An 11,302-nucleotide genomic window follows, 5' to 3' on the forward strand; every position below is an offset into this window, starting at 1 on the left:
ATGTATATATTTGAAAAGTATTAACAGAATTTGTGGACTAGTTACTCCAAGTGTTGTATCATATATTAAGTGCCCAGATCATATACTCTCAGCTCTTTTTTTTTAAAGATTTTATTTATTATTTGAGAGAGAGTGAGCAAGAGAGAACACAAGCAGGGGCCAGGGTAGAAGGAAAAGCAGACTCCCCTGTAGAACCTGATGCTGGACTTGATCCAGGACCCTGGGATCATGAGCTGAGCCAAAAGCACATACTTAACCGACTGAGCTACCCAGGTGCCCTCACTCTCAGCTATTATATGTAGGACCAGGAAGGTTGAAGTTGGGAAGAAAATGAATAGTATATGAACCCACATTCCTCTGTAGCCTGTAGCTATGATTACAACCTTGGTTTAAATGTAAACCTTTTCTGGATAATAAAGTCAGACAAAAAGACTTTTTGGAGGCTGAGTGGTGAATTAAACAAAGAAGAAACATATTTGGAAAGGTAAGCAAAACCTATTAAGAGCAGTTATTCAATCTGGAAAACTCTGCAAGCCATTCCAGTTTTGTCTTCATTTACATCCCCAAAGTGATCAATCAATAAATATGGATGAAAAGTCCATTCTATGCAAAGCACTATGGTATGAGCTTGAGAAATAAAACAGACAAGTCAAAATTTCTGCCCAGTACATAATAAATCAAGTTGGGGACAGATGCAAATAATGAGAGAAATCATAATAAAGACCACATAGAATTTCCAAATGTTTGAAAAGCAAAAAAAAAAAGTGTTATAAATTACAAGAAGTCATAATTAGATGGAATGTCAGAAAGCAATACCTAGAGAGAAGTAGCAGAAATTCACATTGATGATACACATAGTAAGTGCTTTATATTGATCTATTTGAACTAAAACTCCTAAAAGACATTGTTATATAGGAGAGACATAACACATGACATTGCACTTCAATATAGGGACTTACATAGAGCTTAACTTAGCTTGTGCTTGGTGCTTAAGAGAAACTTAACCAGTGTTGGTTTGGTAACTAAATACACTAGATGAATATATAATAGGTAGAGAAAATGAGTGTTCTCTTAGTCTTTTCTCTTCTTTCTTTTTTCTGTATATGTGCTTTATTTTTTTCTACATAAAAACCAGCTTTCTGCTTTTTTGTGGTACATCTGGTATAAGGTGGAATTTCTATAGCCTGAAGTATAAATTATCTCAGTTAAGCAAAAAGCTTATAATAATCCATTATCTCAGTCTCAAATCCACTTTTCAGAAGGAATTAACCCAGTATGAGTCATGGGCATAATTCTGGTCCAAACAACTGTAACCAAGGCAGGAACAGAACCATGTAGACCACCTCTTTTTTTTTCATGTTAATCACCATACATCACTTCATTAGTTTTTGATATAGTGTTCCATGATTCATTGTTTGCCTATAACACCCAGTGCTCCATGCAGAACGTGCCCTCTTTAATACCCATCACCAGGCTAACCCATCTCCCCACCCCCCTCCCCTCCAGAACCCTCAGTTTGTTTTTCAGAGTCCATCGTCTCTTATGGTTCATCTCCCCCTCCGATTACCCCCCCTTCGTTCTTCCCCTCCTGCTATCTTCTTCTTTTTTTTTTTTAACATATAATGTATTATTTGTTTCAGAGGTAGAGATCTCTGATTCAACAGTCTTGCACAATTCACAGCGCTCACCATAGCACATATCCCCCTAATGTCTATCACCCAGCCACCCCCCCCCTCCCACCCCCACCACTCCAGCAACCCCCAGTTTGTTTCCTGAGATAAAGGATTCCTCATATCAGTGAGATCATATCATACATGTCTTTCTCTGATTGACTTATTTCGCTCAGCATAATACCCTACAGTTTTATCCATGTCGTTGCAAAAGACAAGATCTCATTCCTTCTGATAGCTGCAGAATATTCCATTGTGTATATATACCACTTCTTCTTTATCCATTCATCTGTCGATGGATATCTTGGCTCTTTCCACAGTTTGGCTATTGTGGACATTGCTGCTATAAACATCGGGGTGCACATATCCCTTCAGATCCCTACATTTGTATCTTTGGGGTAAATACCCAGTAATGCAATTACTGGATCGTAGGGTAGCTCTATTTTCAACTCTTGAGGAACCTCCATACTGTTTTCCAGAGTGGCTGCACCAGCTTGCATTCCCACCAACAGTGTAGGAGGGTTCCCCTTTCTCTGCATCCCGGCCAACATCTGTCGTTTCCTGACTTGTTAATTTTAGCCATTTTGACTGATGTGGGGTGATATTTCATTGAGGTTTTGATTTGGATTTCCTAATGCTGAGGGATGTTGAGCATTTTTTCATGTGTCTGTTGGCCATTTGGATGTCTTCTTTGGAAAAATGTCTGTTCATATCTTCTGCCCATTTCTTGATTGGATCATTAGTTCTTTGGGTGTTGAGTTTGATAAGTTCTTTATAGATTTTGGATACTAGCCCTTTATCTGATATGTCATTTGCAAATATCTTCTCCCATTCTGTCAGCTGTCTTTTGGTTTTGTGGACTGTTTCATTTGCTGTGCAAAAGCATTTTATCTTGATGAGGTCCCAGTAGTTCATTTTTATGCTTGCTTCCCTTGCCTTTGGCAATGTTTCTACGAAGAAGTTGCTGCGGCTGAGATCGAAGCGATTGCTGCCTGTGTTCTCCTTTAGGATTTTGATGGACTCCTGTCTCACATTTAGGTCTTTCAACCATTTGGAGTCTATTTTTGTGTGTGGTCTAAGGAAATGGTCCAGGTTCATTCTTCTTCATGTGGCTGTCCAATTTTCCCAACACCATTTGTTGAAGAGACTGTCTTTTTTCCATTGGACATTCTTGCCTGCTTTGTCAAAGATGAGTTGACCATAGAGTTGAGGGTCCATTTTTAGGCTCTCTATTCTGTTCCATTGATCTATGTGTCTGTTTTGTGCCAGTGCCATACTGTCTTGATGATGACAGCTTTGTAATAGAGCTGGAAGTCCGGAATTGTGATGCCACCAGCTTTGCTTTTCTTTTTCAACATTCCTCTGGCTTTTCGGGGTCTTTTCTGGTTCCATCAAATTTTAGGATTTGATGGAACCATTTCTTTGAAAAAAGTGGATGGTCTTTTGATGGGGCTTGCACTGAATGTGTAGGTAGCTCCAAGTAGCATTGACATCTTCACAATATTTGTTCTTCCAATCCATAAGCTGGAACGTTTTTCCATTTCTTTGTGTCTTCCTCAATTTCTTTCATGAGTATTTTATAGTTTTCTGAGTCCAGATTCTTTGTCTCTTTGGTTAGATTTATTCCTAGGAATCTTATGGTTTTGGGTGCAATTGTAAATGGGATCGACTCCTTAATTTCTCTTTCGTCTGTCTTGTTGTTGGTGTATAGGAATGCCACTGATTTCTGTGCATGATTTTATATCCTGCCACTTTACTGAATTCCAGTATGAGTTCTACCAGTTTTGGGGTGGAGTCTTTTGGGTTTTTCACATAAAGTATCATATCATCTGCAAACAGTGAGAGTCTGACTTCTTCTTTGCCTATTTGGATGCCTTTTATTTCTTTTTGTTGTCTGATTGCTGTGGCTAGGACTTCTCGTACTCTGTTGAATAGCAGTGGTGATAGTGGACATCCCTGCTGTGTTCCTGACCTTAGAGGGAAAGCTCTCAGTTTTTCCCCACTGAGAATGATATTCGCTGTGGGTTTTTCACAGATGACCTTTATGATATTGAGGTATGTACCCTTTATCCCTATACTCTGAAGAGTTTTGATCAAGAAAGGATGCTGTACTTTGTCAAATGCTTTTTCTGTTATCTATTGAGAGGATCATATGGTTCTTGTTCTTTCTTTTATCAATGTATTCTATCACCTTGATTGATTTGCGGATGTTGAACCAACTTTGCAGCCCAGGGATAAACCGTACATCTAAAGGAGCTGGAGAAAGAACAGCAAATAAAGCCTAAACCCAGCAGGAGAAGAGAAATAATAAAGATCAGAGCAGAAATCAATGAAATAGAAACCAAAAAACAGTAGAACAGATCAACAAAACTGGTTCTTTGAAAGAATAAACAAGATTAATAAACCCCTGGCCAGACTTATCCAAAAGAAAAGAGAAGTGACCCAAATCAATAAAATTATGAATGAAAGAGGAGAGATCGCAACCAACACCAAAGAAATACAAACAATTATAAGAACATATTATGAGCAACTCTATGCCAGCAAATTAGATAATCTGGAAGAAATGAAGGTTTTCCTAGAGATGTATCAACTACCAAAACTGAACCAGGAAGAAATAGAAAACCTGAACAGACCTATAACCACTAGGGAAATTGAAGCAGTCATCAAAAATCTCCCAACAAACAAAAGCTCAGGGCCAGATGGCTTCCCAGGGGAATTCTATCAGACATTTAAAGAAGAATTAATAACTATTCTCCTGAAACTGTTCCAAAAAATAGAAATGGAAGGAAAACTTCCAAACTCGTTTGATGAGGCCACCATTACCTTGACCCCAAAACCAGACAAAGACCCCATCAAAAAGGAGAATTACAGACCAATATCCCTGATGAACACAAATGCAAAAATTCTCACCAAAATACTAACCAACAGGATCCAACAGTCCATTAAAAAGATTATTCACCACGACCAAGTGGGATTTATCCCTGGGCTGCAAGGTTGGTTCAACATCTGTAGACCACCTCTTGACTGAGTAAATCAATTGTCAGAGAGTGAAGAACTCCTATGAGGCAGCTTTTCTCTGACAACTATTTTTTGAGCAAAGCATATAGCTCATAAACTATCTATATCACCGAAGCTATATAGCTATCAAGTGTCAAGGCAAGGACTCAAACCTAAGTCTCAATTCCAAGTATTTTGCAGTTAACCACTACAGTATTACCTCCCCCAACAATTTGATTAAAATGTTTTCCTATGATATACCATTTCTAATAATTTTTCTTGGGGAGCCTGGGTGGCTCAGTCTTTAAGGATCTGCCTTCGATTCAGGTCATGATCCCAGGATCCTGGGATGGAGCCCCACATCAGGCTCTGTGCTCCACAGGAAGCCTGCTTCTCCCTCTCCCACTGCCCCCCTGCTTGTGTTCCCTCTCTCACTGTGTCTCTCTCTGTCAAATAAATAAATAAAATCTTTAAAACAAACCAACAAAAAAAGAATTCATTTTTCTCAAGTATCTATGGTTTACAGTTATAAATACCAATATAGTAAATCTAAATTGATTAAAAGTTTTAAAAGATGGATACTTTGTTCTTTGGATTTACCCTGGGCACAACTTAAGAGCTTCGGTTGTAGTCTTGGATAACATAAGAATGCTTAAATAAGTATCTCCAAAAGTCTTCATATTATGGGAAAGGCTAGTTAGCTATATTAAGCAGCATCTCACTAACTTAAATGCTACAGAGAACACTTGTAATTTAGGAAGTTTTGAGAACCACCAGCATTATTTAAATTACTATTATTATACTGTTTATTAAAGTATTGCAAATGTAAAAGTAGGTATAAACTTCTTATGATAACATCCCCCAAATTAATTCTAAAATAAATACATTTATTACCAAAACTACTGCAGAAGTATAGTTTCATTTAATAATATAATTTAGTATGATGGATGCATTTAACTAAAATTAAGTTAATTCCAGCTTTGTGAATATGCTTCCTACTACTGTGGCAAAAACCATGCATTTAGTCATAGCATCTTACATCACTAATACTACCAACAGTACCATGTGCCATGAGGAAAGTTGATTGGCCCACACTCTTTTGTTTAAATTACTTTGGAACTTTCCCTTGTATCTGATGGCATATTGCTGTTTTGTCCTTACATGAGTAAATATTTTTATATTTGTAGTTCGCCCCCATTCTTTCCTCATTGGCCCAAACAAATGAGTGACTCTGTACTTAAAAAACATTACTGATTTTACTTCTGAGGACTCACAGAAATACTGAATTTACGTATAAATATAATGTAACTAAGGTCATGAAACAAATATGCATTAAAGACGCAGCCAGTCATATTCCTACATGGTTTGTCTACTGATTGCATGAGTATGAGTGATTTGAGGTCAATCAACTACTGCTCTTAAAAAAAAAAAAAGAAAAAGAAAGAAGAAAAAAAGAAAGGCATTGCTCTCACTGCTGTGACAGGGTATAAAATTCTCAAATCCGTTTCACTGCTCAAGGATTAAATTACTCACTTCTAAAAATGTAGCTGAAGAGTCATTCAGTCACTTCAAAGCTCCCAAGACTACCCTTCAGGAGAATGGCCAGCTCACTTTGCAGATAATTTGTATCATCCAGGGTAGGGAGCACTCCCTGAAAAGCCACATTCTCAGTGCACATCCTCTCCCACCATCTCAATGCTTAGGAAAACTGAAAAACAGACCTTTCTAATACACACGCACACATGTGTAAATATGTGTGCTTTACAAACAAAGACACTATCATTTTCTTTTCAAAGGAGAACGGTGTTAGTCATTGAAGTATAATGTGGAGACTAATTTCACCCATTTCGATTACTAGGACTCTGATGACTTGAATACTAGTTAGTTAAGTCTGGATGCATCACCTTAGATGAATCATATAGGACAGCAGGTAAAATATGGGTAAAATAACGAGGCTGGGACTAGTTCATCCTCCTGCACTGCCTGTTTCAGTGAACTTCATTTTACATGCAGTTCTCAAACCAGTAAACCATCCTTTTCTTCTTTTTATTTTTTTCACTACCACATAAACATATTATCATTTCTTTTGAGTGTACCATTTAAATAACTCTGAAGATGGCATTGTTTTTAACACTTCTGTCTCACAACCCAGCTCCACCTGGATTCTTAGTCATAACATCTCACTCCACCCACTATCCATTCTCCAAATCGCAACCAGAAAATTATTTCTAAATTCATCATGTCCCTACTCCCAGACCGTTAAGTGGTCCATTGCTCATAAGATAAAATATTAATACACCTTGCCTAGCACTCTATAAACTGGCTCCTATATACCTCTTTAGTTTCCCCTCTTGCTACTTTCTCCTCTACTCTAATGCCTCTTTCAGATACACTGTCTCACAACTAAGACTTTACAATCATCTGGAGCACCTAGGTGGCTCAGTCCATTAAGTCTTGGTTTCGGCTCAGGTCATGATCTCAGGGTGGTGAGATGGAGCTCCACGTTGGGCTCCACACTCAGCGGGGAGTCTACTTTCCCTCTCCCTCTCCCCCTGCCCTTCTCCACGCACTCTGTCTCTCTAAAATAAATCAATAAATCTTAAAGAAAAAAAAAAGCTTCACATTCATCATTCCTCTGCCTAGGACACTCTTCCTAGCCTCTGCCTCTGCCCCATTTGCATTTCCAAATTTTATCTGACACTAGGATGATGTGGTTGAGAAGCACAGCATCAAGTTCTGGAGTGAGACTGGTCTGGAACCAAATATTGCTGGTCACTAATTCCATGTCCCAGAGCATGTTTTCACCCCACATATACTTTCATCAATATAGATAATAATAGCACCTACTCTAGAAAGTTGTTTTATGGATTGTGTTTGACAATGAGTTGGACTCATACTAAGAAAGTAGTAATTGCTAGCTGAATGCCAATCAAGGCAACAATAATTCAGGCATTTCCTACTCATCATTTAGGATTTACTTATCACTTACCTGTATTCCTGATGCATTCCCCTGATTCCAAGTGTGACTTTGTTACCTGTACTATAAACTCTTTTAACGCCATATATTTTGCCTATCATAACATCTATTACACTGTATTTTAATCACTAGTTAACTTATTATATGTATCTCCCAACAAACAGCACATCGATCAGTCTGTTTTACTAGTTAAAAAGTCCCTGGTATAACACTCTTTTGAATAGTATTTTTTTCATTTGAATTAAGGTCAAGCAGCATTCACTGAAAACTTCATCTGCTTTTGATCTATACCAATAGTCTGCATTTGGCCTCTTCAGCTTTGATTTGTTCCATTTCATAGATTATCTTTCTCATTTGAGCCTGAGACTCTCATAGTGGAGATTTCATTCAAAGATAGGCAGTAACAGGGGCACCGGGGTGGCTCAGTCAGTTAGGTGTCCTACTCTTGGTTTCAGCTCAGGTTGTGATCTCAGGGTTGTGAGATAGAGCCCTGCCTTGGGCTCTGTGCTGGTCATGGAGCCTGCTTGAGATTCTCTCTCCCTCTCCCTCTGTTCCCCCATTCCCACTCACACTCTCTCACTCTTGTTTTCTCTCTGTCTCTCAAAAAAATTTAATTTTTTTAAAAAATTTAATTTTTCTTTAATTTAAAAAATAAGCAGGAGCAGAAGGTTTAGTGAACTCCCTTCTACTCTTTAAAAAAATAACCCAGTGGGCACCTGGGTGGCTCAGTTGGTTAAGTGACTGCCTTCGGCTCAGGTCATGATCCTGGAGTCCCGGGATCGAGTCCCACATCGGGCTCCCTGCTCAGCGGGGAGTCTGCTTCTCCCTCTGACCTTCCCCCCTCTCATGTGCTCTCTCTCTCATTCTCTCTCTCAAATGAATAAATAAAATCTTTAAAAATAATAATAATAACCCAAATACAAGAAGGGCAGGTAATAGTGGTCATCTTCCAGATTCCAAACTTGGATAGAAACATTTTTACTGAAAGCAAAAAGATTTCAAATTTAGTTTATTTACTTATTTGTTTCTCTGTGAAGACTATTTCTTTTTGGAGCCTTCTTTTTCTATCTGTATGACCTCGATATGTTAGTTAGTTAACTATTGTGGTTATTTTCTTATATTTCTTATCTTTCTACCTAAATAACAGATCTTGGAGAACAGGTACGGTGTGTCTTATTTTTGTTTGATTCCTCCACAGACATAGACCAATAAGCAATTCACTATTAAAAATAACCAATAAATGTGAAATGACTGGTGCCTACTTTCATTTTTAACAGACTTCTTATATTTTAATTTTTAAGATACGCTATTATTTCAACATTGTGTCAATTGAAACTGCTGTAGTTACTCTCACTTTTCATTGAGTTGGCAAGAGAAATGGAGTGTGAGGATAAGGAAGAACCTGTTCCTGGGGTTCTTTGTCCACTTTTATCTTCTTCAGGGTTGGTAAATCTCCTATCTAAACACACAATGGCATTTTAAGTCAGGGTTTCCCACAGGAAGCATTATGCCTTCAAGAAAGGAAAGAAAAAAATCATGATGGCATGCCAAGCAGTATGTCACTTACACTCGATTGGTCACATCGTCAAGGTTCATTTCCATTAAGCTTTGTGTCAGTTCAGAAACTTTATTCATGAGGCTGTGTGTAGCAGTCTACCACTGCTGACTGCCCTGGGGCTAGCCCAGAGTCCCAATCTTGTCACTGGTTTTCCAGAATGCCTCTGTGAGAATTAGTTTCATATGCTGGCCAGCCTTACCATTTGAGACAGGACTGTGGTTTGGTCGTATTTTTATAAATCACTCTCCTACTAAACATTTACCATCTTTGACATATTTAGATAGGAAAAGATGAGAACAAGAAGAGAGTGAAAACAGTCACTCTCTCAAATAGATAATAGTAGATAGATAGGTGGATAGAGAGATGGATATAGATGGAATGGATGGATGACTTCTGACATTAATAATAGAAAACAAATGTGAGGAGGGTATTGCTTTCAATTTCTGTCCAGTGCTTCTAAAATGTGTTATGAAATGTACATAAAAAAGATACTCAGACTCTGTTTTTCAGTAGTGACCATATTCAACTACTAGCATTAACTTAGAACAAAAGAGAAAAAGAAGCACTTTTACCTCAGATTAACACTAGATAGAAAGGGGGCAAGTGAGGGTGTGGCTGTAAACTGAGGGAGTAGGGCTATGTCCTTTTATTTTTGGTTGGTGTAAATCCAAGAAGCCATACTGATGAAGAGTATAAGAAAGTTGGTTATTATTTATTAAAAATATAGTTTTTTTAAAAAAAATTAATGGTATCTTCCAAACTGCTTTAATCTACTGCCAATCAAAGTCCTCTAAGTCATTAAATGATTTTTGTAAAATGGGGTATCTTCACTCTATTTTATCTTCCACTCTTAGTTTCTCACCTATATGCTTCAAACCACTTCATTCTTTTAAAGACCAGTATTAAAATGGCTTGCCATTTACATGATGCCATATAGGAGTATTAAAAAGTTCCCCTCATAGGGGCACCTGGGTGGCTCAGTTGGTTAAGCGACTGCCTTTGGCTCAGGTCATGATCCTGGAGTCCCGGGATCGAGTCCCACGTCGGGGGTCCCTGCTCAGCGGGGGGAGTCTGCTTCTCCCTCTGACCATCTTCCCTCTCGTGCTCTCTCTCAAATAAATAAATAAATAAAATCTTTAAAAAAAAAAGTTCTCCTCATAAAAACTATCTCATCCATACTAGTTTGCACAGTGTATATTATAGTTTATACTATTTGTGGTTGATTCATTATCATAAAAAATGCCATCAGTAAGTTTCTTGTTATTATGAATCACAAATTTTATAAAGGGCAACACATTGATTCAATACAGGTCAATAGCATCATGTGAATCTGTGACAGTTAAGAGGACAAATGATGACATAGCACAAACAAGTCTTGATAGAGACTGAAAGAGAACAAGAAAGTTATACATATATGTGCATATCTTTACTAACTTTCATTTTCTTTCTTCTTCTACCCTCTGTGATATTATGTTGGTTGTATTGGTAAACTACAATTTTGTCCACAGTTTGCACAATATCCAGACAGATTTATAATACCAAAGAAACAAATGATACCCCAAGCTAAATGCAATAATTGTTGAGATTTTGGACACCTCACTGGAGGAAGAAGGTAAGTGCATTTATTGTTCAAATAAAACATATGAAAGATTAGGGATCTATTTGCATTATGATATGTAAGAGTACTTTACTATGTGTTTCTTTACAAATTGGATGAAAAACTAAAGGTATATAATGAGCTGGATGGTGATTGTTGGAGGTTGCTCAGAATACAAACAACCTTCCTTTATTATGGAAAAGTCAATAAAGATGAGATCCATACCACACTTCGCATCATAAAAGCTCAAGGAGGTACAGATATCACTTTCCCCAACTTCCAGAGAGATAATCTGCCGCCTGACTAGACCCAGCCAATTTAATGTTCCTACCAATTCTTTGAATCTTGGAGTAGTTGTGGAAAGGCATTGGGTTTGTAAGAAATTATTTGTAGAGACTACTGGCAGCAAGTAGGTGGCATAATCTTGGTTTTGCCTTCTCTTCTCTTAAGTCCTGCCAGTCCAGCTGTTCAATCAACTCTGGGATCTATTTTATATTAATCCA

The sequence above is a fragment of the Callorhinus ursinus genome, unplaced genomic scaffold (assembly GCF_003265705.2).
Source record: "Callorhinus ursinus isolate GAN/ISIS: 27379988/994484 unplaced genomic scaffold, GSC_fseal_2.0 scaffold22, whole genome shotgun sequence".
In the NCBI taxonomy this organism is placed as follows: Eukaryota; Metazoa; Chordata; class Mammalia; order Carnivora; family Otariidae; genus Callorhinus; species Callorhinus ursinus.